This window comes from Armigeres subalbatus, chromosome 2 (genome assembly GCF_024139115.2).
Source record: "Armigeres subalbatus isolate Guangzhou_Male chromosome 2, GZ_Asu_2, whole genome shotgun sequence".
NCBI classification, from domain to species: Eukaryota; Metazoa; Arthropoda; class Insecta; order Diptera; family Culicidae; genus Armigeres; species Armigeres subalbatus.
In genome coordinates this window covers 235,211,476-235,239,346 of record NC_085140.1, presented here as the reverse complement: position 1 = coordinate 235,239,346, position 27,871 = coordinate 235,211,476, and the positions used below count along the sequence as shown (strand labels likewise).

Below are 27,871 nucleotides of genomic sequence, written 5' to 3'. Positions count from 1 at the left end.
AGGGGGGGCGACGGCCCCCCCCTGCCCCCCCTTGGCTACGCCCATGGACGTAATACATTAGAAGTGATAAGTGAGATAGCGAGTAGCAAGTAATACGAAGCAAGATCATCCCTGAAAGAAGAATAAACAAAGAAGAAGGAAGAGGGAAAAAGAAAGATTCAAGGAAGAATAATGAAGAAGGTAGAAAGAAGATGGAAAAGAAGGAAGAAGAAAGAAGGAAGAAAGAAAAATGAAAAAAGGAAGAAGGAAGAAGGCAGAAGGAAAGATGAAGAAGGAAAAAAGAAGGAAGAAGAAAAAAGGCAGAAAGAAAAATGAAAAAAAGGAATAAGGAAGAAGGAAGAAAGAAAAAGGAAGAAGGAAGAAGGAAGAAGGAAGAAGGAAGAAGGAAGAAGGAAGAAATAGAACGAAGAAGGAAGAATGAAAAAGGAAGGTGGAAAAAGGACGAATAAAAAAAGGAAGAAGGAAGAAAGAAGGAAGAGGGAAAAAAGAAAAAAGAAGAAAGAAACTACAAACACTTCTTACTGCTCGCTACTCATTACTCACTTGTCACTTCAGACACTTAATTAGGGAACGTATTTTAGCTATTCGGCCGTACGGCGTTCGGCCAAATGAAATAGAAGAAAGGAGAGTTAAGAGAAGAAAATAAGGAAGAATTAAGAAAGAAGAAGGGAAGAAGGAAAAAAGGAGAAGGAAAAAGGGAGAAGGAAGAAAGAAGAGTCACAAGAAAGAAAGAAGAAGGAAAAAAAGAAGAAGTAAAAAGGAAGAAGAAGAAAGAGAGAAGGAAAAAGGAAGAAGGAAGAAGGAAGAAAGAAGAAGGAAGAAGGAAGAAGGAAGAGGAAATAAGGAAGAAGGAAGAAGAAAGAAGGAAGAAGAAAGAAGAAGAGAGAAGTAGGAAGGGACAAGGAAGAAGCTGGTATTGGTGTTGAACTTAATCTGTAGATTAAAAAAACACAGAAATAAAGTCTAAAAAAAAAAAAAAAAACAAGGAAGAAGGAAAAAGAAAGAAGGAAGAAGAAAGAAGGAAGAAGGAAGAAGTAAGAAGGAAGAAGGAAGATGGAGGTTGAAAGAAGGAAGAAGGAAGAAGAAATATGGAAGAAAGAAAAAGGAAGAAGGGAGAATGGAGAAGAGAAAAGGCAGAAGGAACAAGGAAGAAGGGACAAGGGAGAAGGAAGAATGAAGAAGGAAGAAGAAAGAATGAAGAAGGAAGAATGAAGAATGAAAAAGAAAGAAAGTAGAAGGGAGAAGAGAGAAGGAAGAATGAAGCAGGAAGAAGGAAGAATGAAAAAGGAAAAAGGAAGAAGGATAAAGGAAGAAGGGAAAAGGAAGAAGGATGTGAAAAGAAGGAAGAAGAAAAAGGGATGAAGAAAAAAGGAAGAAGAAAGGGGGTAGAAGAAAGAAGAAAGAAGAAAAAGGAAGAAGGAAGACGGAAGATAGAAGAAGGAAGACGGAAGATAGAAGAAGGAAGAAGAAAGAAGAAAAAAGGACAAATGAAAAAGGTAGAAAAAAAAAGAAGAAGAAAGAAGGCAGAAGGACTAAAAACAAAGAAAGAATAAAAAAGGAAGAAAGAAAGAAGGAAGAAGGACTAATAAGAAAGAAGAAGGAAAAAGTAAAACAAGCGAAGGAAGTAGGAAGAAAGATGAAAGAAAGAAAAGAAAGAAGAGATAAGGAGAAGAAAAAAAGGAAAAGGGAAGAAGGAAAAAAGGAAGAAAGAAAAAGAGAAAATAAGGAAGCCGTAAGATGGAACAAATAAGAAGGAAGGAGGAAGAAGGAAGAAAGAAGAAGGAAGAATGAATAAGGAAAAGGGAATAAGGACGAAGGAAGAAGGGAAAAGGAAGAAAAAATAAAAAAGAAGAAATAAAGATAAAGGAAGCAGGAAAGGGAAAAAAGAGAAGGAAGAAGGAAAAAAGAGAAAGAAGAAGAGAGAATGAAAAAATAACGAAGAAAGAAAAGAGATGAAAGAAGAAAAAATATGCAAGAAGGAAGAAAGAAGAAAAAAGAAGGAAGAAAGAAGAAGGAAAAGGGAAAGAAATAAGAAAGGAGAAAGAAAATTAAAGGAAGAAAGACTTAGAAGGAAAGAATAAGGGCAAAAAGAGAAAAAAGCATGAAAAAGGAAGAAAATAGAAGAAACAAGTAGAAAGAAAGAAGGAAGATGGACGAAAGAAGAAGGGAGATGGAAGAAGGAAAAAGGAAGAAAAAAGAAGAAAAAGTAAGAACTCTTCACTACTCGGAATATGAGGTCTAACTTTATCACTATTCGGCAAAACGGCATTCGACCAAACGACCCGTTCGACCAAATGGCCTGACACCGTAAATCTTCTCTACATATATAAAACAAAGTTGCCTTTGGTACGACCGCGTATCACTCAAGAATAGATAGCCCAACTTTTGCTAATTTATATTCGTTTCCTTCTTCTATTTACGATGAAACTGGAAAAAATTCAAAAACAAAATCCAATATCTGGTTTTTCGTACATTTTGTTTGAAAATTTCAAATCTTGATCATTTGTATGTATAACACAGTTAGCATCATCAACCGATAATGGAAAGATAGATATGTGCTAATTTTTGTTCGTGTACTTAACTAATTGGAAACATGTTATTACAAAAGTGTAAAAAAAAATAAAAAGCATTCTGAAGAACCAATTTATTTCTAAATTATGTACTTTTGAAAGGATGCTTTCAACTGTTGTGTTCAATTTTGTTTGACTATTATCGGCTCTTTCAGTCTTATAAAGCTGCTAAAACGTTATTGCGTTTATTTTCCGACGTTTCGGTGTATATTTCACCTTCTCCAGGGATTTCTATGATTTTAATGGAAATTTTTTTTTTATAAACTAATTTTCTTGATAATTTCTAGGCTTAATGTTGTGTTTATAAAGCAGCTAAAACGTTATTGCGTTTATTTTCCGACGTTTCGGTGTATATTTCACCTTTTTCAGGGATTTCTATGATTTTAATGGAAATTAATTTTTTTTATAAACTAATTTTCTTGATAATTTCTAGGCTTAATGTTATGTTTAACTTACAGAGGCTACGTTTTGTTGTGTATGTGTGTGTCCTGGCTGACATAACGTTGTCAATTAACAATGGCGTCTCACTACGGCTAATTATGAATTTGGAAATACATTAATTATAACATTATTATTTATCAAACTACACTCACTTCATACGTCTCATTATTTTTGCACTGCACCGTGGTTTTCGAAATATTTCCTGTGGTACCTACACTCTCGATAAAAGCTTCTCTAGATTTATCGCCCGCACACTAGTGATGGCGTATCTATCTTTTTTACGGTATTTGTGAAGTTATACTTCTTCTATTCTAGGTGGTTGTGTACAATTTTGGGACAGTGTTTGTGATGTATCTTGTCTATTTGGCTTTGCTTTATTCGTTCTGTTTTTAATTGCACGGAGAATGCCTGCATAGATAGCATTCCATCCTTCTGTATCTGTTCTCCTGTTTATGCTGTGGTCGTTGTTTACAATGTGACACATCTCTAATAGCGGTATTTTGTATTGCTTGTTGTGCTGGTCTATGATTTTTACGTTTGTTTACTAGTGTATTGTAGTGTGTTTTATGTCCGCTCATCCTTGTGCTTAACTTATATAATTAATGTATTTCCAAATTCATAATTAGGCGTAGTGAGACGCCATTGTTAATTGACAACGTAATGTCAGTCAGGGCACACACATACACAACAAAACGTATCCTCTGTAAGTTAAACACAACATTAAGCCTAGAAATTATCAAGAAAATTTGTTAACGAATAATTTTAATTTCCATTAAAATCATAGAAATCCCTGAAGAAGGTGAAATATACACCGAAACGTCGGAAAATAGACGCAATAACGTCTTAGCTGGCATGTGCTGGCATATTATTAACTGCGATGCTTCGGAGCTTCGTTGTTATTTTTGCATTGGCGGCACGATGAAACCAATCGAGAAAACTTTCTGAAAGGAACCGGGAATCGAACCCAGCCTCCTTCATCATATGGCCTGGCACTTGCATAATCACTTTGTTTTCGTAACGCTATGATTAAATCGAAACAAGTTGAAGTTATCTGACTTTAATATGAACATTATGATTGATAGCAAGATTACAAACTACTAAGTCGATGTACGTGTCATAATATGTAGGAGAACTGTTCCGTTTTTCATCTCACATTATATTCATCTCATCACAAAACAAAGAAATATAGCACCAATCTCGTCGCTTCTTTTTTGCGAACATGCGTACTCACTGCTCAAAAAAATCACAAAAATAAGAAACAAACCAAATTCTTCTTCATTGCTTTGTTTTTGATGGGATGCACATAGGAGCTATGGGATGAAGTGCCGAACCACCCCGGAGACGAGCCAGCCTAGGGCTAAAAGTCTCCTTAATAAAGATACAAAAAAAGTGCCGAACTGTTCCCCTACGTAAAATCGTCGTAAACCCAAAAATATGTTTTTGGAAATTCAATCAAATTGATGGTTAGGTTTGTTAAAAGCCAAGTGAAAATTGATTACCCACTTTTACATTTGAGGTAAATAAAAAAAACAGGGGGTTCCTTAAGCTGTGCCAAAATCCGAAGGGGTACCACTGAAGAAAAAGGTTGAGAACCACTGTCTTAGTCCATGATAGCAAGTAGAGTGGGGTTTCTTAAAAAAACATTCTGGCTTTCATACAGAGCTTTCTCTCCGACCAGTCCACCCGGATGATCATTAGCTACTCCAGGTTCAGAACATACCGGGAAGAGACTGGTGTCCCATAAGAATCTATTTGGGCGATCACACTTTTTGTCGTCACTCAGAGTGGAATTTTCCGCAAGCGGCCTCAGAACACTTTCATCTTTGTCTATGCCGTTGACATTCTTCTTATTTGTCGGAACACATCAGTTAGAACCAAAACCTAAATCCAAGCAGCTGTCAGTGCCTCGTCCATGGATTTCGCCATATCCCGGAACCTTTATAGACTTTATCTAAAAAGAAAAAGTCAAATCAAATGGTTGTGTTTTGCAAATCGACTTGTAATTTGTTAAATAGATTCCTTTAGTGTGGGATTCAATTTTGATATTTTTCTTCAATATTTTTGTATGATTTTGCGGCAGTTTTCTTTTTTTATTATAATCATTTAACAAATAAAATGTAAAAAAAACATCAGATGCTTAATCTGAAAATTTACTCAAGGTTTGTTGATGGCATGGAATTTTTCTTTGGCTCATCCGCTGTGTAAATTCTAAAAACGTTATGTATATCCAATGCTGCTGGGTTAGCGAAGGACACATTATCTGCAGAGTAACACATCTCCCACAATTACACACGGTTCGCCAAACAGCCTAATCTAATAAATTTCAATACCGGGACACACGAAATAGACCTAAATGGCTTCCATTCGCTGGAGAAATGTGAGCAATAATTCACAAATAACGATGGTCACGTCCTCGATAACATCACGTAAACGTTGAAAATATGGGAAAATTACTTTTATTGCCCCGAAGAACGGTAACACATCTATCCGTCGCTCTGCAACAAAAAGACATCCGAAATGGGGAAAGGGCCTTTCAAGATGACGACGGCCATTTGGCTCATCTTCATTCCAAAACGACAAAGACGCGGAGCTTTTCCAGCAGCAGGCTGAGTCGGTCTCAAAGTTCTCACCGCCAGCAGCAGCGGAGCAAATCTCAAAAGCAAAATCTTTAAAACCTCGTAAAAACGTGTTTCGCTTTTATGGTAAGAGCAACTTTGGCGTGCCTTGATCTGTGTGTATTTACTTTGGATTTCGTGTTGCTCTGCCTCAATGACTTCTACGTTGGATTGCAGATTTTGAAGCCATCATAACGTCACGCCTCGATGATCAGAGAAGAGCTTCAGAATACGACTGAGATGAGAGTGTTCTATAATAAAGAATTAAATTCACATAGTGTCAAATATAATATAAATTTCCTATTATATTTGCCACTATGTGATTTTTTGGCTGTTCCTAGATGGGCGAGAAACCTGCGCCTGATTCCAGATTTCTGATTATGACTTTTCAAAGATGCAATGGAAGTAAGTTTTCACAGGCGACGTGTTTCCTTAAGTGAAACTTGCTTAAAATCTTTGTCAACAACCATCATCAGCTGTTTCGAGAATGAATACAAAAAGCGCTTTGTCAGAGCAGGGCATTGCACTCATTGTAACCAACTCTAAACATCAATCATGCCTCATTGTCGATAACTACGCCACATGACAAAATCTTGTTTTCGACAACACTTCCCACGAGTATCCATTTGATGAAGTAAGCATCAAGCAAAAACTAACTTGGTGGGACCTTCTCCTGGCCTACATTCGTATTTTTTTCCTCTCTCATCTTGGTTTACTTTTATCTGCCAGTTGTCAGTGAGTACCGGCGCATTTTCATCCATAGCCACCGCGCGCGCCGCACGGCAAAAGTTCAGGTTGGGACGGAACACACCACCAGAATAGTCGGTCGGTTGCCGCAGAGATTTATCTGCGCCATGATTTGTGCAGAATCACGTTTCGCGTGCCAATTGGAACTCCTCGTCGTTGCTGGAAGGCAGTTTAGAGCACAGCGATAGAGAACCACATTGGCATTCGACACTTTTGAGATAGGTGGGCAACTAGACGGAATGAAGTGCGCACAGAGAGGTTCAATGAGTCATCTGATTCCGGCAAACTTTCGAAACAACTTTTGATAACCGAGTTTGAAAACTAACCAATTTATTGGATAATACAAGTCATCGCTGTGAACCAGAAATGGGATTCAATCGACATCATTAATACATACATAGAATTACACTTTACTGCTGCAACTGGAGCTAGTGGGTTTGATTTACAATTTGGTAGTGGGAAAAGTTCTTTTGTGTTTGAAATATCATATTCAAATATTGGCGATAACTCCAAACAGCCCCCAAGAGAGAGTGTCATTTTTATGAAGTGAAAAGTGCGCAAGATTTGTGCACTGCCCATAGCATCAAATCTAGACCAACATTTGAAAAAGTCTTCGTCTACATATATATCTATATATGTGTACAAAGAATCAGAAGGAATAAATTTTGGCTGTTACGCCCTTTTCAAACGTCGGTCTAGAAATGTCCCATCTAATAGCTGCATCTAGAATACAAACTTGAGTGTCGGAAATAAGCGAATAGATCTATGCAATAAAGCTTGTAAGTTCATGGAGACGAACAAATAAGAGCACTGTGAATAAGCAAAAGAAGTAAATCGTGATTGAGACTGTTTCCCATTGGAGACTCATTAGCTAGAAAAAATAATAAGCAGTGCCTTGAAACCGGAGCAAAAGTAGAAGGTAGGCAATGCTTCGTTATAATGTAGAAAGTGGTTAAGATGAAAACCGATTAAAAAAGCAGTAGAGAAAAATTAATAATTGATGATCAGTTGGCCCCTTTGCCGCCAAGGGCAGCTTTCATACTCTGTTACCGTTTAGGTTCTTTGCCCTATGGAAGAGGTTCTAGCTGGTAGAGAATTGAGCACAGCAGGCGAGTGCTCCACACAGTGAAACAGCAGAGTTGCACTATACTGCTGTTCGGGTCAAATCGATTCTGATAATCAGTAATGTTTGTTTCTAATAAGAATCAATGTGAAATTAAACATTTGTAAACTAAATAGTATAATAGTATAACATACTAAACGGAAATTCAGAATGCCAAATGTAAATGACGCCTAAAATTAAGGAAAAGCGGTAATAAAATTATATATCTAGAGTTTAGAATAAACGGTCAAATCAAACACATAATTATTGTATAGACACCCACCGACATACATTAAGCTACACTATAATCGGGGTCAAATAAGGGAAGAAAACGGAAATTTTGGATGGATAAGGAGATTGGAAGGGAAAGATGGGATACGAGGAATAAGAGAGGTTTGCCACTAGTTCGGAACCATTTTGGAGGTCTTTTTCCAAACGAACCGCCAATCGATTAAGATCAGTGCAAGTTTAAACCAAAGTTAAAAAGGCCGAAGTTTGAGTATCTTTACAATAGGCCATTGTGTTTGGAAAATAACATACCTACGAGGTATCCAACAGCAGAATCAGGTATGAAATAATATTTCATGACTTGATAGCAAAGACCTAAAATTCGGCCCTCTTTCTGATACCACGTGCAGGACCCATTGGGATCTTTTCTAGATTCCCTGCATTTTCGACCATTCCACGAGAACTTGCCGTCAACCAAATCGAGCATACGCTGTTCCCCTCGATCCAGGTCAAGTCAAGGGGAGATTCGGGCCACTGTAAAGCCCCTCGCTGGGAGAATCCTGAGTGCCCCTCCAGGTCCGCTACCCGAGAGAGTCGGATTGCTCGGATCATCCCGCGCACGAACACCCGTTGCCATCGAGTCCGATATGATTGCTACCTAAAGCAATAGATGTGGTAGAAGCACCATCACCCACCACAACATCCAAGCTAGCCACCGTTTCGACCCTGACGCCGCTGTCCATCGCCTGCTAACCGCTGCTGATTTCCCCTTGACCCCCACACGCCGGCCGGCATACACTCACCACAAACACACTCTTTGTAAGTAAGCCCTACGATCAAATAGACCAGTGTAGTGAAATAGATAAACGTGTGTTTTGCTCTTCCTGATCAGCCCATGTCCATGCCGACCCTGAGAGGGATTAGTTGTAGACTCGAGCCCAGATAGAGAGAGTTCAAGGCTAACAAATGGCGCCCAACTAACTATACGACGGCACTGATCAGGAGTGCAACACCGTAAAATCGTGAGAGAAATAGGCTAGGGAATTCTGTACCAGTGAAATCTGAATTCAGAAGGCAACGTGCTGAAGACGAGTGACTACCTATCCACCCAACCTTTATTGGATTTACATCATAGCTACATTTATTTTCGAATCGTTTGCACTTACTAGTGCGCGTACACTCACAGTAGTGGATAATAGAATAACTAATTTACCAAAATCCGGGATTTTGATCGGTCAGATGATGCGTAGATCTTGATTATTTAATGGGTCTTGATTCTAAACAGAAATAATACTCGGTGATAGTTCTAGAATAGTTCAATTTTTTGCAATCCGTTTTCAACTGGTTCTGATAATTAGTATTATTTATCGATTGGCAAAGCTAGATTTTGCAGTGATGGATTTGCAGTTCATGTATAAGAGCATGGACGTTTCCACTTGTCCATTGACGAAGTGGAACATGAGTTATTAGTTCGTAATATATTGTTTGGGCTTGACGAACATGAGAGTATTAAGAGACGGAAGCTTAAGGATCAGATGAAGAAAGAGAAGGATATAAATAGCGTTGAGGTAGTGCAATCCACAACATGGAGGAGTGTGAAAGAGGAAATTGCTATAATTAGGGCGAAGTTAGCGGTTATAGGAGGTTTATTGGAAAATCCAAGAACGGATAATCGTCAACGTGAAAAGCTTAAGACACGCTTAGTACATTACCGGGTTAGAAGCTATCTATTGTCCCGAGCATCTCGAGCACATAAATGTATGAAAGAAATACAAGAATTGAGCATGTGTACAATACACTTGTTACAGGAATATTTTCCTGAGATAAACAATCAGGAAAATAAAATTGAATCAAAGGAACTAGAACAGAATGTGAATGAAGCTCTGCAAGAAATTAGAAGCGAGATAGAAATTCTTAATGAGTCGGCGTCTGCTTTGAATCTTGACTCTGACCAGGGCCAAGACGGAGCATACGGAGGACTTGAACCAAGTGTGAAAGCAAAGGAAATAGAGCTGAACAAATCAATGATAAAGTCAGAAGCGATTCTAAAGAAACTTTCGGAATATGAAAAAGGCGATACTGTTAATACAGAGTTAATACAGCATTTCAAGAATTTCGTGGTACAGACCACCGAGCAAGAAAAAGCTCGAAAAGAAAAGGAAATAGAGCAGGAAAAACTAAGAATTAAAGAAGCTGAGGAGAATTTGGAAAGAAAGCGTCGACTCGAAAAGCTTCTGCTTTCATTGAATAAAAAAATCAAAACAGAGCCTGAATGCACAAAGTTGGATTTCCCTAAGCTGGAGCCAATAGATAACAAAACAGAACCTGAAAAAGAAGAAATTATGAAATTACCAAAAGTGAAATTCAATAAGCAAGAAATAGATCCAAAAAGCTCAGAGTTGGAAAGTAGCTCCTCTGAAAACGAGACAGACATGATGAACGATAGAAAGAAACACTATACAGTAACCAAACCGACAGGTAGCCGACATCAGAAGCAATCAACGAGTTCGTTTAGAAAGAAGGGCAAGATAATGAGTTTCGCTTCTGAGTCCACCGACGACTCGTATTCTAAGAGTTCATTATCATCTGAAATAGAAAGCTCCGATTCATACGAAAAGCGTGAGAAGAGAAGGAAACACAGAAATAGTAGGAAATACTCTAGGAAGCCGTTGAGAAGAGTCCCAATATCTGATTGGAAACTAAAATATGATGGCAAAGACAACGGTCGTAGATTAGGCGAGTTCTTGAAAGAGGTTAAGATGAGAAGTAAAGCTGAAGAAATATCGGATCGTGAGCTGTTCAGAGGAGCAATACATTTATTTACAGGAGAGCTAAAGACTGGCTAATGGAAGGATTAGAAAACCGAGATTTTCGAACTTGGTCGCAATTGAAATCAGATCTGAGGAGAGAGTTTCTCCCTCCCGATCTTGATTTCCAATTGGAAATACAGGCCACGAACCGAAGGCAAGCTAGAGGTGAACGATTTGTCGATTTTTTTCACGACATGCTTAAGTTTTTCCATTCAATGACACGCCCTATGCCAGAGAAAAGGAGATTCGAAATTGTTTGGCGAAACTTACGTTTCGATTATAAAAACGCAATGACCGGGGCAAGAGTTAAGTCGTTGTCAGATTTGAAGCGATTTGGCAGAATTATTGATGACAATAATTGGGCGAATTTTCAGAAACCTGTAGAATTAACTTCGCGTACAAGAATCGCTCAAGTGAATGAAATCATAGGTTCACAAAAGCTTGAAAAAAGCTCCAAATGCTTTTCCAAAGCGGATAAAGCTAGTAAAGAGCGGGACACAAATAAGCCAAAAATGGAGCATATTGAGTCCAAACTAGGTGAGAGTAGGCATACACAATCAAATAGTGGCTGGAACGCAATGGAAGGATCAACAAAAAGCACGATGCAACAACTTGTTGATCAATACAAGCGTCCTGCCATAGGTGTTTGTTATAATTGCAGACAACAAGGTCATCATTATGGAGAGTGCTCAGTAGACCGAAGAAAATTCTGTCGTATCTGTGGCTTTTCAGATGTACTCACAAAAACTTGTCCCTATTGTGCAAAAAACGCAGGGAGCTCGGCTTAGAGGAGGTAGTCGATGCGTTCCCAGAAAATCCTCCCCATCTCAATGAGATTAAAGCAAGATTACTGCAAAATGGCTTTAAGCCAATTACAGATCAAGATTACGACAATGAGTATAATATCAATGAAATTTTCATTGAAGTTAGCGGAGACGCACGACCATTCGTCAAAGTAAGCATACTGGGAAAAGAACTGATCGGTCTACTTGATAGCGGAGCTCAACGAACCGTCCTTGGGGTGGGTTCGATGAAAATAGTGAGAGAGCTAAAATTAAAATTTATCCATCAAATACTAATATAAAACCGCTTCAGGGGCTTTGGTTGAAATAAAAGGTTACGTTAATTTGCCCGTAACATTCAATAACGAATGCCACATCATCCCAACTTTGATTGCTCCTAATTTGAACCGAAGATTAATTTTAGGATATGAAGACTTTTGGAAAGTTTTCAAACTTAAGCCAACTGTTCTCCAGTCAGCTGAACTTTCGGAGCTGAGCGCAGTTGTAGGAAAAGAGAACGATGAATTGAGCGAATCTCAAAAACAAATACTGGAGGAAGTGAAGGGGTTGTTTAAAGGATCAGTGGAGGGAAGTGTTAGATACAACTCTGTTGATATCTCACAAGATAGAAATAAAAGACGAATTTACAAACACACCGCCAATCCGCATCAATCCCTACCCCACTTCTCCAGAAATACAGTCGAAAATTAACAAGGAGCTAGACAAAATGATCACTCAGGGGTAATCGAAAAGGCAAAAGAGTGATTGGGCTCTAAGTACTGTACCAGTAGTAAAGCCCACCGGGGAGATAAGATTATGTTTAGACGCCCGGCGTTTGAATGAACGCACTAAGAGAGACGCCTATCCCCTCCCTCACCAGGACAGAATACTTAGTAGGTTGGGGTCTTGCAAATATTTGTCAACTATAGACCTAACTAAGGCCTTCTTGCAAATTCCACTAGACCCCGTCTCACGAAGGTACACTGCATTTTCGATATTAGGGAGAGGATTGTTCCAATTCACCAGATTACCCTTCGGACTCGTCAATAGCCCAGCAACATTGGCGAGGCTGATGGATGAGGTTCTGGGATATGGTGAATTGGAACCAGGGGTTTTCGTTTACCTTGACGACATTGTCGTGGTGAGCGAAACATTTGAGGCCCACATTTAAAGCTTACGAGAGGTAGCTGAACGATTGAAGAGAGCAAATCTCTCAGTAAACATGGAGAAGTCCAAGTTCTGCCTAACAGAGCTACCATATTTAGGTTATATGCTCTCGACTGATGGTCTTCGGCCAAACCCAGAGAGAATTGAGGCGATCATAAACTATGAGAGGCCGAATTCAATCCGATCGTTGCGTAGATTTTTGGGTATGGCCAATTACTACAGGCGGTTTATTCCGCTCTTTAGTGAGTATACCGCACCATTGACAAATTTGCTTCGAAATAAAGCAAAATCTATTCGATGGAATGATATGGCAGAGGAAGCCTTCTCCAAAATCAAAGAGTGTTTGATTACTGCACCAGTTCTTAGCAACCCTAATTTTGACCTACCGTTTGTTATACAGTCGGACGCAAGCGATTGTGCGATTGCGGCCGTGTTAACTAAGAGCAGAAAGAAGGAGAGAAAATTATCGCATATTTTTCGCAAAAACTTTCCCCGCACAGCAATCATATGCTGCGTCGGAGAAAGAGGGCTCGCAGTGCTTTCCGCGATTGAGAAGTTTAGAGCGTACATTGATGGTACGCACTTTACGGTTGTAACGGATGCCTCTGCCTTGACTCATATTATGAAAGGCAAATGGAGAACCTCTTCAAGGCTAAGTCGTTGGAGCATTCAGCTCCAAGGTTACGACATGGAAATTCGTCATCGTCGTGGTAGGGACAACATAATTCCCGATGCATTGTCTCGCGCGGTAGATGCATTTGTGGTGGAGGACGCATGGTACTCTACACTACTGAAGCAAGTAGAATCCAATCCAGATGACCACCTAGATTTCAAAATAGAAAACGGAAAACTGTTTAAGTATGTGCCTTCCAAAACGGAATCACTGGATTATGTTTTCGAATGGAAACTTTGTGTGCCCGAAGGATCTCGAGAAAGCATCCTTCGAGCGGAACACAACAGTGCTTTCCATATTGGGTACGATAAATTGTTGGACATCATGAGAAGAAGGTACTTTTGGCCACGGATGGCTTTAACTATTCGGAAATTTATTGAAAAATGTGAGACGTGTAAGGAGTGCAAACCTTCAAATGTTTCACAGCACCCACCAATGGGGATGCAAAGAATTTCGACGAAGCCTTTTCAAATTTTGGCTATTGACTTTATCCAGTCACTTCCCAGAAGTAAGGCTGGCAATTGTCACCTTTTAGTTTTAATGGACTTATTTTCGAAGTGGACGTTACTTCTTCCGGTTAAAAGATTAGTTCGAGCATAATAACGAAACTTTTGGAGGAACACTGGTTTCGGAGGTACTCAGTACCAGAAATTTTGATCACCGACAACGCAAGCAGCTTCCTCAGTAACGAGTTTAAAACGTTTCTAGAACGACACGGGGTTGTGCACTGGGCTAATGCCCGACATCATAGTCAGGCCAACCCCGTAGAGAGATTAAATCGAACTATCAACTCTTGCATCCGAACTTACGTCAAATCGGATCAGAGAACTTGGGACACAAAAATATCCGAAGTTGAGCATACTTTAAATAACACTCTTCATACTTCAACCGGGTTCTCACCTTATCGCATCCTGTTTGGACACGAGATTGTGTCAAGGGAGACCAACATCGGATGGATGTAGTGACGCGAGAACTCTCCGACAACGAGAGACATGGACAAAAGCTCAATATTGATAAAACCGTTCATGATTTGGTAATAAAAACCTTAAGAAAGCTCACGACCGGAGTACGAAAAGTTATAATTTACGCTTCCAAAAACCAGCTCCAACTTACAAGGTGGGGCAGAAGGTTTATCGTAGAAGTTTTGCTTTGTCATCTGCAGTCGATAACTTTAATTCGAAACTAGGACCCGCTTACATACCCTGCAAAATAATTTCCAAGCGTGGTACTAGTTCTTATGAACTCGAGGATGAAACAGGAAAGAATTTGGGGATTTTCTCTGCGGCTGATTTAAAGCCGGGGATTCCAGATGTACTATAGAATTTTCAGCAGTTTGTAGTTTCTAGAAGTTCTAGTAATAATAGCACCAATAATAAAGTTAGCACCACCATAATTAGAAGACGTCATAAAATAGATGAAAAGCCAAAGCCAAAGTCATGGTCACAGTCGCAATCCGAAAGTGAGCAAATGAGACGTAATTGTTTTGACAGGACGTAGAACACAGTATCCAGATTACTTCGAAGATCCTCACCATTTCGTCACAACAATATTCTCATGTTTCTTCGAGCGTAATTCGCGATATTGGGATAATACCGACAAATGATTATCACTGATTAATGCCCATTTCCAATACTCGCAAAGCAGACCCTTCCAAGAACTAGTTCAGTCTGTGTTACGCACCTAGCAACATTTTCAAATTGTTCAATCACTCATTAAATTTCAGTAGAACCCTTCGTACAATAATAACAACAGCAAATAGCCAACCAACTGATTCTCAGTCCTGCCAAAGAACGATTGCAGAACATCTCCATTTGATGAACTCACTGAGTCGAAGAGATTAGATCTCTTAAACTAAGCACAAAGAGTGTGCTTAGATTTCTGGGAGATAAAAGCCAATTCAATGATCCGATAAAACGTAAAGCGTTTAACAATTGCACGTTTAAAGAGTAGATATAATAAAACTATTTGGTAAATTATAATCGATTGCTTAGTACTGTGAAAGTCGAATAGCTTGGAATAGCGAAGCAGCTCAAACCTGGGTGGAGATAATTCGAAAACTAGAATTAATGATTAAAATAAATCGAAAATTTTATTTTCACTTTATTTTTAAGGGGACGGTAGGGTAGTGTTACCGTTTAGGTTCTTTGCCCTATGGAAGAGGTTCTAGCTGGTAGAGAATTGAGCACAGCAGGCGAGTGCTCCACACAGTGAAACAGCAGAGTTGCACTATACTGCTGTTCGGGTCAAATCGATTCTGATAATCAGTAATGTTTGTTTCTAATAAGAATCAATGTGAAATTAAACATTTGTAAACTAAATAGTATAATAGTATAACATACTAAACGGAAATTCAGAATGCCAAATGTAAATGACGCCTAAAATTAAGGAAAAGCGGTAATAAAATTATATATCTAGAGTTTAGAATAAACGGTCAAATCAAACACATAATTATTGTATAGACACCCACCCGACATACATTAAGCTACACTATAATCGGGGTCAAATAAGGGAAGAAAACGGGAAATTTTGGATGGATAAGGAGATTGGAAGGGAAAGATGGGATACGAGGAATAAGAGAGGTTTGCCACTAGTTCGGAACCATTTTGGAGGTCTTTTCCAAACGAACCGCCAATCGATTAAGATCAGTGCAAGTTTAAACCAAAGTTAAAAAGGCCGAAGTTTGAGTATCTTTTACAATAGGCCATTGTGTTTGGAAAATAACATACCTACGAGGTATCCAACAGCAGAATCAGGTATGAAATAATATTTCATGACTTGATAGCAAAGACCTAAAATTCGGCCCTCTTTCTGATACCACGTGCAGGACCCATTGGGATCTTTTCTAGATTCCCTGCATTTTCGACCATTCCACGAGAACTTGCCGTCAACCAAATCGAGCATACGCTGTTCCCTCGATCCAGGTCAAGTCAAGGGAGATTCGGGCCACTGTAAAGCCCCTCGCTGGGAGAATCCTGAGTGCCCTCCAGGTCCGCTACCCGAGAGAGTCGGATTGCTCGGATCATCCCGCGCACGAACACCCGTTGCCATCGAGTCCGATATGATTGCTACCTAAAGCAATAGATGTGGTAGAAGCACCATCACCCACCACAACATCCAAGCTAGCCACCGTTTCGACCCTGACGCCGCTGTCCATCGCCTGCTAACCGCTGCTGATTTCCCCTTGACCCCCACACGCCGGCCGGCATACACTCACCACAAACACACTCTTTGTAAGTAAGCCCTACGATCAAATAGACCAGTGTAGTGAAATAGATAAACGTGTGTTTTGCTCTTCCTGATCAGCCCATGTCCATGCCGACCCTGAGAGGGATTAGTTGTAGACTCGAGCCCAGATAGAGAGAGTTCAAGGCTCATTTTTATGCAAGTGAAGAGTGCGCAAGATTTGTGCACTGCCAATAGCACCAAATCTAGACCAACATTTGAAAAGGGCTTCGTCTACATATATATCTATATATGTGGTCAAAGAATCAGAAGGAATAAATTTTGGCTGTTACGCCTTTTTCAAACGTCGGTCTAGAAATGTCCCATCTAATAGCTGCATCTAGAATACAAACTTGAGTGTCGGAAATAAGCGAATAGATCTATGCAATAAAGCTTGTAAGTTCATGGAGACGAACAAATAAGAGCACTGTGAATAAGCAAAAGAAGTAAATCGTGATTGAGACTGTTTCCCATTGGAGACTCATTAGCTAGAAAAAATAATAAGCAGTGCCTTGAAACCGGAGCAAAAGTAGAAGGTAGGCAATGCTTCGTTATAATGTAGAAAGTGGTTAAGATGAAAACCGATTAAAAAAGCAGTAGAGAAAAATTAATAATTGATGATCAGTTGGCCCCTTTGCCGCCAAGGGCAGCTTTCATACTCAACCAACAATTCCAGCAATAAAGGCACATGAAAGTGATACCTGAGTATCATACGTGAAACGGTGACTTTGCTAGCGCTTCCTTAAAGGTTTCCAGAATTGATAATTAAAAATTGCGTTTCGATTTGTTTGAATAGTTGATGTAGGCGCTTCTGTTAATTTATTTTGATATAAGTTACTCATAATATAAGGTATTCAGGCTACGATTTATATCACGTGATAAAGTGTGAGTTTCTTGATATGAAACGTCATATTCATTATTTCTAGTGAAAATAAGATATGTGAACTCTTACATCATGTTATTATATGTAAAGTGACATAGCCCAATTGCTGATAACATTCGTCTCATTCATTTGAACGCCGAAGAGTGCATCTAATCAGCCCCTTTCGTTTTTCGTGCCGCCTTAATTGATCAGTGCCTCTCTTCAATTAAAAGATTCTATTCTGTCAATTTAGAGTTGCGGTACACGTCATTCGAATGACTGCCTAGTGATCGGAAAAATGGGAAATTTGAAAAAAAAATTTCTGACCTCTAATGGGAGCGGGTCATTCGGTTTAAAGTTATTTGGCATAAATGCCATTTGGCAGAACGACATTTGGTATAAAGGCCATTTGGTATAATAGACATTTGGCATAATTGTGAACAGCGTCAAAAGTTAGGGTCATTAGACATAACGGACATTTGGCATCATTGTTTTTTTTTCTGTTTTCACTAAATTAGTTGATTGACTAAGTGGCGATGGTGTGTTTTCTTCATAAAAAATAACGCGTATATTGGGTTGCGTTAAACGCGTTCCAAGTACATCTGTCATAAGAAGACCAGCCACTCCTGGATGGGATGATGAATGTACTAAGTTGTATTCCGAGAAATCTGATGCCTTCAAGGCTTTCCGTAAACACGGAAGGTCTGAGCTTTTCGAAGAGTATTTGAGGCTTGAAAGAAAGCTCAAAAATCTTCTCAAGGCTAAAAAACGTAGCTACTGGCGACGTTTTGTTGAGGGACTATCACGAAAAACCTCTATGACAACACTTTGGAAAATGGCCCGCAACATGCGAAACCGCATTTCCACCAATGAGAGTGAAGAATACTCCAATCGATGGATATTCAACTTCGCAAAAAATGTCTGCCCAGATTCCGTACCAGCAGAACCGCTATTTCGAGAATCAGTCACTGATCCCGGTTCTTTGGGTGGACCATTCTCAATGCTGGAACTTTCTATGTCTCTTCTTTCATCAAACAATTCTTCTCCGGGATGCGATAATATCAAATTCAATCTTCTTAAAAACCTCCCAGATATCGCTAAAAGACGATTACTTGACCTGTACAACTGTTTCATGGAGTATAACATTGTGTCCCCAGAATGGCGACAGGTCAAAGTAATAGCTATTCAAAAGCCTGGGAAACCAGTGTCTGATCACAATCCATACCGACCGATTGCCATGCTATCGTGCATGAGGAAATTATTGGAGAAAATTATCCTTTCAAGGGGGCCCTCCTTAGCCGTGCGGTAAGACGCGCAGCTACAAAGCAAGACCATGCTGAGGGTGGCTGGGTTCGATTCCCGGTGCCGGTCTAGGCAATTTTCGGATTGAAAATTGTCTCGACTTCCCTGGGCATAAAAGTATCATCGTGCTAGCCTCATGATATACGAATGCAAAAATGGTAACCTGGCTTAGAAACCTCGTAGTTAATAACTGTGGAAGTGCTTAATGAACACTAAGCTGCGAGGCGGCTCTGTCCCAGTGTGGGGATGTAATGCCAATAAGAAGAAGAAGATCCTTTCAAGAATTGACCATTGGGTCGAGCAAAATGCATTACTGTCAAATACTCAATTCGGTTTTCGAAAAGGTAAAGGAACAAATGACTGTCTAGCGTTGCTCTCTTCAGATATACAGCTGGCCTATGCGCACAAGGAGCAACTGGCTTCAGTTTTCTTGGATATTAAGGACGCTTTTGATTCTGTTTCCATAGAAGTACTGTCGGAAAATTTGCACAGTAGTGGATTACCCGTTATTTTGAATAATTTCTTGTACAATTTGTTGTCAGTAAAACATATGAACTTTACTCTCGGCACTCTGACAACTTCCAGAAATAGCTACATGGGCCTTCCCAAGGTTCATGTTTAAGTCCCTTGCTTTACAATTTCTATGTTAAAGATATTGACAATTGTTTGGAAGGACAATGCACTCTTAGACAACTTGCACGCTTAGACAAAATTATGCCGTGATCTTCTTAAGAGGTTCATGTGCAAATGTCCTGCAAAGACAATTGCAAAATTCCCCAAATAACCTGACTGTTTGGGCCAGACATTTAGGGATCGAGTTCTCTCCGCAAAAAACTCAATTGGTAGTGTTTACTAAGAAGCGGTACCCAGCTCAACTGAAACTAAAGCTGTTGAAAGATGACATCAACCAATCTATATCTTCTAAATACCTTGGGGTCTGGTTTGATTCCAAGTGTACCTGGAAAACCCATATTGATAATTTGTTAGAGAAATGCCGAAAAAGGATCCATTTTCTCCGTTCTATCTCCGGAACTTGGTGGGGCGCTCACCCGGAAGACCTCATTAAACTATATAAAACGACTATTCTCTCGGTTTTAGAGTATGGCTCTTTCTGCTTCCTCTCAGCAGCTGAGTGCCACCTAATCAAATTGGAACAAATTCAATATCACTGTTTGCGTATTGCTCTTGGCTGTATGCATTCAACGCATAACATGAGCCTGGAGGTGCTTGCTGGAGTCACTCCTTTAAAGCACCGTTACTGGGAGCTCTTACTTAGAATACTGATCAAATGTGGAACAAGTAACACACTTGTTCTAGATAACTTCGATAATATGCTTGAACTGGCTCATCGTTCAAGATACCTGCGAGTCTATCTCAACTACATATCGTCAGATCTCTGTCTTCCATGTTATAATCCACCTCGAGTTCCCTTCGTCAACGACAGTTCCTCAATTGAATACGATCTGTCCATGAAACACGCTATTCAAGGAATACCAGATCATCTTCGACAAATATCTATCCCTTCCATTTTTTCTGAAAAATATGAACATGTCAATTGAACAACAGATATTTCACTGATGGTTCTCGCATTAACGGATCCACTGGCTTCGGTGTTTTCAACGTAAGTTCAACCACCTTCCGAAAACTTCAGGAACCGTGTTCGGTTTATGTTGCTGAGCTGGCAGCAATTAACTTCGCTTTGGGAATAATTTCCAATCAGCCCGTAGACCATTATTTCATCTTCTCGGATAGTCTTATGTCGTTTTCGGTTTTAAACCTGGGTCAGGTCCGACCCCGACTCTGAATAACCGAACGAAAAACGAATCGGGATCGAGTCAGTATGATGGTATTAGTGAGAACTCAAGCCCTATCATCTGTTTTGTTTTCAATTCGCACTTTTATCAGCTGGAAGAAACAGACATATTTTATCTATTGAATTTTGTTATTAGTGTTTTTTTTTTGTTTTATGAATTATGGGGGAAATCAGACGATTCTTCTGTTAATTGTTTAATGACTAAAATGACTATTAATCCATCAATAAATTAATGTGATTAGGAGCTTGTGATGAATGACGACGGCAATGTGGATTGCCGTGAAATTTATGCCAATCCGTGTTTCCCGATAAACTATTATGCTGATTCTATATGGCTTTTTGGGTAACAGTGATTGTGTTACAGTAGATTTGAATTAATATCAATTATGTCATTGAAATGGAACAGAACAAGAAAATATGGGAACACTTTGTGAAAAATCCAATACAAAATTTATTTAGATTTGGTGCCTTTTATTTTAAAACAAAGAATCAAATCGTACAAGAGTTGAACAGCATTCTTTTTTGCTATTTGCATTCTTTCTGCTATTTTTCTTCCCAGAGGGGACCCTTTGTGATAAACTGCGATTCCGTCAGAACTGCAAAAACCAAATATACAAAAGAGGCAAACAATTTTTCACTACAAAATCTAAACAGGAGATTCAACATAATAAATATCAATGGGAATAAATATGTCTTTGTCGGTTTTTGAACGAATTACAATTAAAAACCTTTCTTCCACTCAAAAATGATGCACAATTCGTATGAAAACTGTTCGTAAAATTGTTGAAGGCAACATAGTTGCTAAAGCCTTATAAATGGTTAATGCCAGGGTTAATTGATTATGCACAGAACTGCAATAATGAATAAAATAATGGTAAGAACATTTTGGTATAAATAACTTCATAGCGGCAGATACTCTGGTACGCTATTTTCCCATTGATAGAGCAATTATGTAATCATCATCTATATATGTACGAATACACAACGTAATAGTGAATAAATAGCAGCTACCTTCTCTTCACTGCATTTTATAAATCACATTTTCAACAAAATGTTCAACCCTCATTTTGTTTAAAATGGAGCTACCATCTGAGGTAATCAGCGAAAAATATGTTGATATCTGAATCCGATTCACCATCAGAGAAACTTGAAGACAGCACAACATTAAAATAATCAATTTTTGCGTGGAAGACAGCAACAAAATTAATAAATTTAACAAATGAAACAAACAAAATCACGGCTTTGGCAGGTTTTGTTCTATTATTGGCAGGGGGGTTTTTGTCGACCGAATTTTATGAAATTTGGCCTCAATATTCTTTGATATGCAATAATAGAACAAAACCTGCCAAAGCCGTCATTCCCCTTACCCATCCGCGTCTTTTACGTTTTCATTTTCCTTTAGCGTAAACATAAACACCAGTTTGACAGTTTGTGTTCGAATGTATTGGTGAATATATATGAATAATTGTTGGATCTCGATAAATCGGCAGCGCGAACCTCATTTATTTTGGGTCGGATCTGGTGCGGATCGCGATCCTACCTGAACGAATAACCGAACGTTTTGACAGCTGTTAGAGCGGATCCGGTGCAGAACTAGGTTCGACCCAGCAATAACCGAAAACGACATTAGTTCTATCGAGGCACTCCGGTCGATGAAACCTGTTAAGCACGCATCTTACTTTCTTACAACTATAAGAGAGCAGATGCGTGATTTGATCGAAAGATCATTCAAGATTACCTTTGTATGGGTCCCATCCCATTGCCTAATCTATGGCAATGAGAAAGCGGACTCGCTAGCAAAGGTGGGCGCACAGGAAGGTGAAGTTTATGATAGACAAATCTCGAATAACGAGTTTTTCCCATTAGTCCGTCAGAGTACTCTTCAAAATGATTTGGTCACACAATGAACTTGGACGGTGGCTATTTTCCATAGTTCCAAAAGTTTCTGCGCGAGCGTGGTTCAGAGGTGAGGACTTAAGTCGAGGCTTCATTCGCACGATGTCGAAGCTTATGTCCAATCACTATTCACTAAACACACATCTCTACAGAATAAACCTGGTCGATAGCAACCTATGTAGGTGCGGAGCCGGTTACGATGACATCGATTACGTAGTTTGGTATTGCTCGGAAAATGACGCCTCCAGAGAGCAACTATTGGATACCCTTGTGGCCCGAGGTAAACAACCCTTCCGGGATATAAGAGGTGTTTTGGGAGATCGCGATGTGATATATATGCAGGCCATCTATGCCTTCCTTTGCTTGGCTGACATCAAAGTTTAATGCCTATATTCTTCTCTTTCTCAGTTTTTTTTCTTGTCCGATTCTGTTTCTCTGTACCATGTACCCCGAACCTCTGGCCATCCGGAAGACGCTCCTTGACGAACCAAAATCGAGCACGACGCCACGCAAAATCGTTTTCAACGTTCAACGTCAAATGCCCGGATGAGCAGCTGAAATTACCTAAACCCAAATCCCTACCCCGTCCGTCCTGTATTAAGTTTTTTAACCTTGAGTCGCCACGAGTATTATGGTTTATGTCCCCTCCCAACTAACTGTTAAGATAAGATGATATACCATGTAAAAATATCATACTTGAGAATTGCGGCTCCGCAAAGTGTCACACACGACTGAGCCTACCAAATAAATGAGCTGGTAAAAAAAAATTGGGTTGCGTTTGTCCGGCTTAAGGCTATTGTGGAAGTGATTCCTTCTTCAAAGATATACGTTTGTTCGGAATTTGACAACGGAGGACGTGATCTCTTCATTAAAAGTAAGCACTGGCTCGGATTAAGTCGATTTCATCAACAGGCCAAAATGAACAACTATTCAAGTCAATCATCTGACGGCGCCCGTGGTAAAATGGTGCTTGCCTCTTACAATTCTTCCGAATTAGCACATTCACCATTCGCCACGGGCAATTATTCCCAAACTCCGCGGGAAAGGCATTCTAATTTACACGCGAAATTGATCCGAACATTCACGAGCAATTATTCTTTATTCATTATGTAGGGGACCAGGGGGCATTATGAACACCCTGGGCAGATTGGACACCCCCAATATTCTTGTTAATTCAATAATTTTTCTACTTTCAATGCAGCGAACTCTATAATTCTTTCATAAAAAAAAAAAATTTATAGCGTAGAAGTCATTGTTTTATCTTCTTAGCGCATAAATTTGACAAAAAAGTTAGAATGTCTTCCAAATGATTAAAAATTATAAGTTTCACCTCCCATAAAGTAAGCTTTACTTTACCATAGAAGATGATTTCTCAATTATTGGACATCCCATAGCAAAATTCTGTTATTTACAGTGCTCTGGCATGCATTTGTGACAAGTTTCCTTGATTTTTACAAAATTTACAACAGTTTATAAATATGTTCATCTGTTGGGGCAAACTAAACACTCTATATGGGGGTAGAACTGACACCTTAAAAATTAAAAATATTACCTCAAACTCATCGAACTAGGCTTTCATATCGTGTTATTTTCGTGTTATCATGGTCCGGAATTATAAACCGCTGTAAAAGGTCAAGTACATGACATATATACCATAGAAGCCGCTGAAGGGCAACAAAAAAGGAAGTGTTTTGTATAGATTTGGCAATCTCGTTGGCAAGTTGATCGGTACATCCCATTGGAAGGATTGACGAAGCCAGTATGGTGGATAACAGCATGTATAGATTATGATTAGAATGCTTAGAGTAGATACAATTGGGAAGGGGTCTTGCAATAAGTGTGAGGATCCATATCAAAAAATCATATGCTTTATACAAAAAGTTCGACATACATGTATGAGGCCAGCTGAAAGTGGCAAATTTTTGCGTTACGTAATCAATCTTCTTCTATTCACCATGGAATTAAAATAGAAAACTACCATATATGACGTTCCTTAAGAAGAGGGGAAAAGATTTTCGTATGTTGATGATCCAAATACAATTTTAGGTGTCTCATACAAAAACATGACTGGAAGATGAACAATTGGGTAATATTTTTGTTGGATGATCCATAAAATAGGTTACGATGGCATATAATCACGAGTAAGATAATTTTCTTTATATTTTATAAGGCTGTCCATACTGCCTCATGGGGGTGTCCAATCTGCCCCGCAACCTTCCCGAGAGTAGTGAAAAATGAACTGTTACAAAATCGTCTTATTTGATTGAAATTGCCTTATTTTTTTTCATTATTTTTATTTATTCAGACTAAGGCAGAAGTGACCTGTGCGGTATATAAGAGTCTTTTCCATTCGGTTCCGTCCATGGCTACACGTCGCCAACCACGCAGTCTACGGAGGGTCCGCAAGTCATCTTTTACCTGATCGATACACCTTGCCCGCTGCGCACCTCGCCTTCTTGTGCCCGTCGGATCGTTGTCGAGAACCATTTTCACCGGGTTACTGTCCAACATTCTGGCTACGTGCCCGGCCCACCACAGTCGTCCGATTTTCGCGGTGTGAACGCAGCTCGTGCAACTCGTGGTTCATTTCACCATGTGCACCCCACCATAGATAGTACGCAGCACTTTCCTTTCGAAAACTCCAAGTGTGAGTTGGTCCTCCACGAGCATCGTCCAGGTCTCGTGTCCGTAGAAAACTACCGGTGTAATAAGCGTTTTGTAGATAGTCAGTTTGGTATGGCGGCCAACTCTATTCGACCGAAGCGTCTTGCGGAGTCTAAAGTACGTACGATTTCCAGCCACTATGCGACTTCTAATTTGTCTGCTGGTATCGTTATCGGAGGTCACCCAAGTACACAAATTCTTCAACCACCTCGATTTCGTCACCACCGATGCAAACTCGCGGTGGGTGGCTCACATTGTCTTCTCTTGAACCTCTTCCTATCATGTACTTCGTCTTCGACGTGTTGATGACTAGCCCGATCCGCTTGGCTTCCCTCTTCAGTCTGATGTAGGCTTCCTCCATCTTCTCAAAGTTACGTGCCATAATATCTATGTCGTCGGCGAAGCCAAATAGCTGGACGGACTTATTGAAAATTGTACCACTCGTGTTAATCCCTGCTCTTCGTATAACCCCTTCCACAGCGATGTTGAATAGCTGCCACGAATGACCATCACCTTGCCGTAACCCTCTGCGGGTTTCGAAGGGACTTGAGAATGCCCCTGAAACTCGAACTACGCACATCACCCGATCCATCGTCGCTTTGATCAACCGTGTCAGTTTATCCGGAAATCCGTGTTCGTGCAATAGCTGCCATAACTGGTCCCGATCTATTGTATCATATGCGGCTTTGAAGTCGATGAATAGATGATGTGTGGACACGTTGTATTCGCGGCATTTCTGCAGTACTTGGCAAATGGCGAACACCTGGTCCGTGGTGGAGCGTTCGCCCATAAAACCCGCCTGGTACTGCCCCACGAACTTCCTTGCAATTGGTGCTAGTCGACAGCATAAGTACCTTGTAGGCGGCGTTCAGCAATGTGATTGCGCGGTAGTTGCTACAATCCAGCTTATCGCCCTTTTTGAGATGGGACACACGACACCTTCCATCCACTCCTGCGCCAAAACTTCCTCCTCCCAAATCTTGGTGATGACACAGTGCAGCGCTCTAGTCAGTGCCTCACCACCGTGATTAAATAGCTCTCCTGGTAGTTGGTCAACCCCAGGGGCTTTGTTGTTCTTCAGCCGGCCAATCTCCTCCTGGATTTCCTGGAGATCCGGAGCCGGTAAAATTATGTCCTGCGCGCGTTCTCCTAGGTCCATCACCATACCGCGCTCTTCGTCTGCCACATCGCCATTCAGGTGTTCTTCGTAGTACTGCCGCCACCTTTGGATCACCTCACGGTCGTTCGTAAGAAGTTTCCCGTTTATGTCCTTAAACGTATCAGACTGTAACCCTTACGTGAACGGTTTAATTTCTCTTAGAACTTTCGTGTGTTATTAGCGTGGTACAGTTGCTCCGTCTCTTCCCGGTCTCGATCTTCCTGCTGGCGCTTTTTCCTCCGGAAAATCGAGTTTTGTCTGCTCCGCGCCCGTTTATATCGTGCCTCGTTCGCCCTCGTGCGGTGTTGCAGCAGTCTCGCCCATGCTGCATTCTTCTCTTTCACTCCACTGTTGCATCTTCTTATGAATTCCGAATTCGTTTTTGTGCAGAGATCTGATTTCATTGTGTTTTGGCATTTCTGAATCTCACCTTTTCACAGAGCTCTTATCAGTCAGAGGGTTCAGCAGATCCACCAAATTCGTATCCACTTCGTTCCTAATTAATTAATCAGCTTTCCTAATTCTGGAGCTTGAAGATTCATGTCGTCGGCTTCGAAACCAGCCTAATATTGAGTTACGTTTTTATAATTAACTCCATTGACTCCATCCAAGAGAGGAAACGATGGGCCATCTAAACGCAAATTATATTCGTTCCATGCTCTTCCAAACATCACTCATAAGTATTAACAAGAATTGTAAGAACTAGAGCACAGTGTGGTAACCTTGGGATTCGAGGTTAGGGACGTCATATTGTCAGTTTCAGTGTTTTACCGAGCCTGGCAATATGACCGGATTGTAACCGTTACGCACTACTTCAGAGTATTCATATCCCAGCGTACATATACAGCATAGAGCATATCATATGCTGCATATGCAATGCAAGTATAATGATACTAAGAGAGATGGACTATGATGGTGATATTTAAGATCATGGCCTTTAAGTCTTCTTCTGCTCAAAAACGGGGTTTACGTTTTTCTCCGACGTTTCGGTTACATATGTATATTGTACCTTCATCAAGGAATTAACTAAGTCTCGTTTTATTGTTACATTGTCTTAGCATAGAACGTTTTGTCACAACTTTATGTATAATCGCCCCCTCTATTTTTCTTCTTCTTCCTATTAGCATTACATCCCCACACTGGGACAGAGCCGCCTCGCAGCTTAGTGTTCATTAAGCACTTCCACAGTTATTAACTGCGAGGTTTCTAAGCCAGGTTACCATTTTTGCATTCGTATATCATGAGGCTAGCACGATGATACTTTGATGTCCAGGGAAGTCGAGACAATTTCCAATCCGAAAATTGTCTAGACCGGCACCGGGAATCAAACCCAGCCAACCTCACCATGGTCTTGCTTTGTAGCCGCGCGTCTTACCGCACGGCTAAGGGTGCCCCGAATATACAGAAACTTAAATTGTTTATGTTATGCACTGTTTCTTGGATGCAACTTTTGCCATTTTTAAAATAAATTTAGCGATAATCAACAATGACAATGACAAACGAAATTCTAATTTATTAAACAAAAAATCATAACGTTTAACCATAACCTTCCCATCACAAACCTGCACAGTCTCATAAAAACTGTAATATTTGCATCGTAATTATGTTAATTTAGATTTAACCACAGCACAGATTCTGTGCCCCAGGCCAAAGAATCATTTCAAAATATAAAAACAAGATTGTTAAGGACTACAACATGTCTAAACAAGCAGTTTGTTCGGAATACCAAACGATGTGTCAAAATCAAAATTTATAAAATCTTTAATATGAAGGATCACGCTTATTTGGCAGAAGCAACAAGGGTTATAAGTGCACGAT

At 39.9% G+C, this 27,871-nt stretch overlaps 1 protein-coding gene across 1 annotated transcript in view; it reads left to right on the top strand.

The window, feature by feature from the left end:
* LOC134215799 (sericin-2-like) overlaps nucleotides 1–27,871 on the top strand; it is a gene marked incomplete at its 3' end in the record, with an annotated part of 40,820 nt that overhangs the window by 5,673 nt on the left and 7,276 nt on the right. The gene's annotated exons all lie outside the window — the stretch shown is intronic.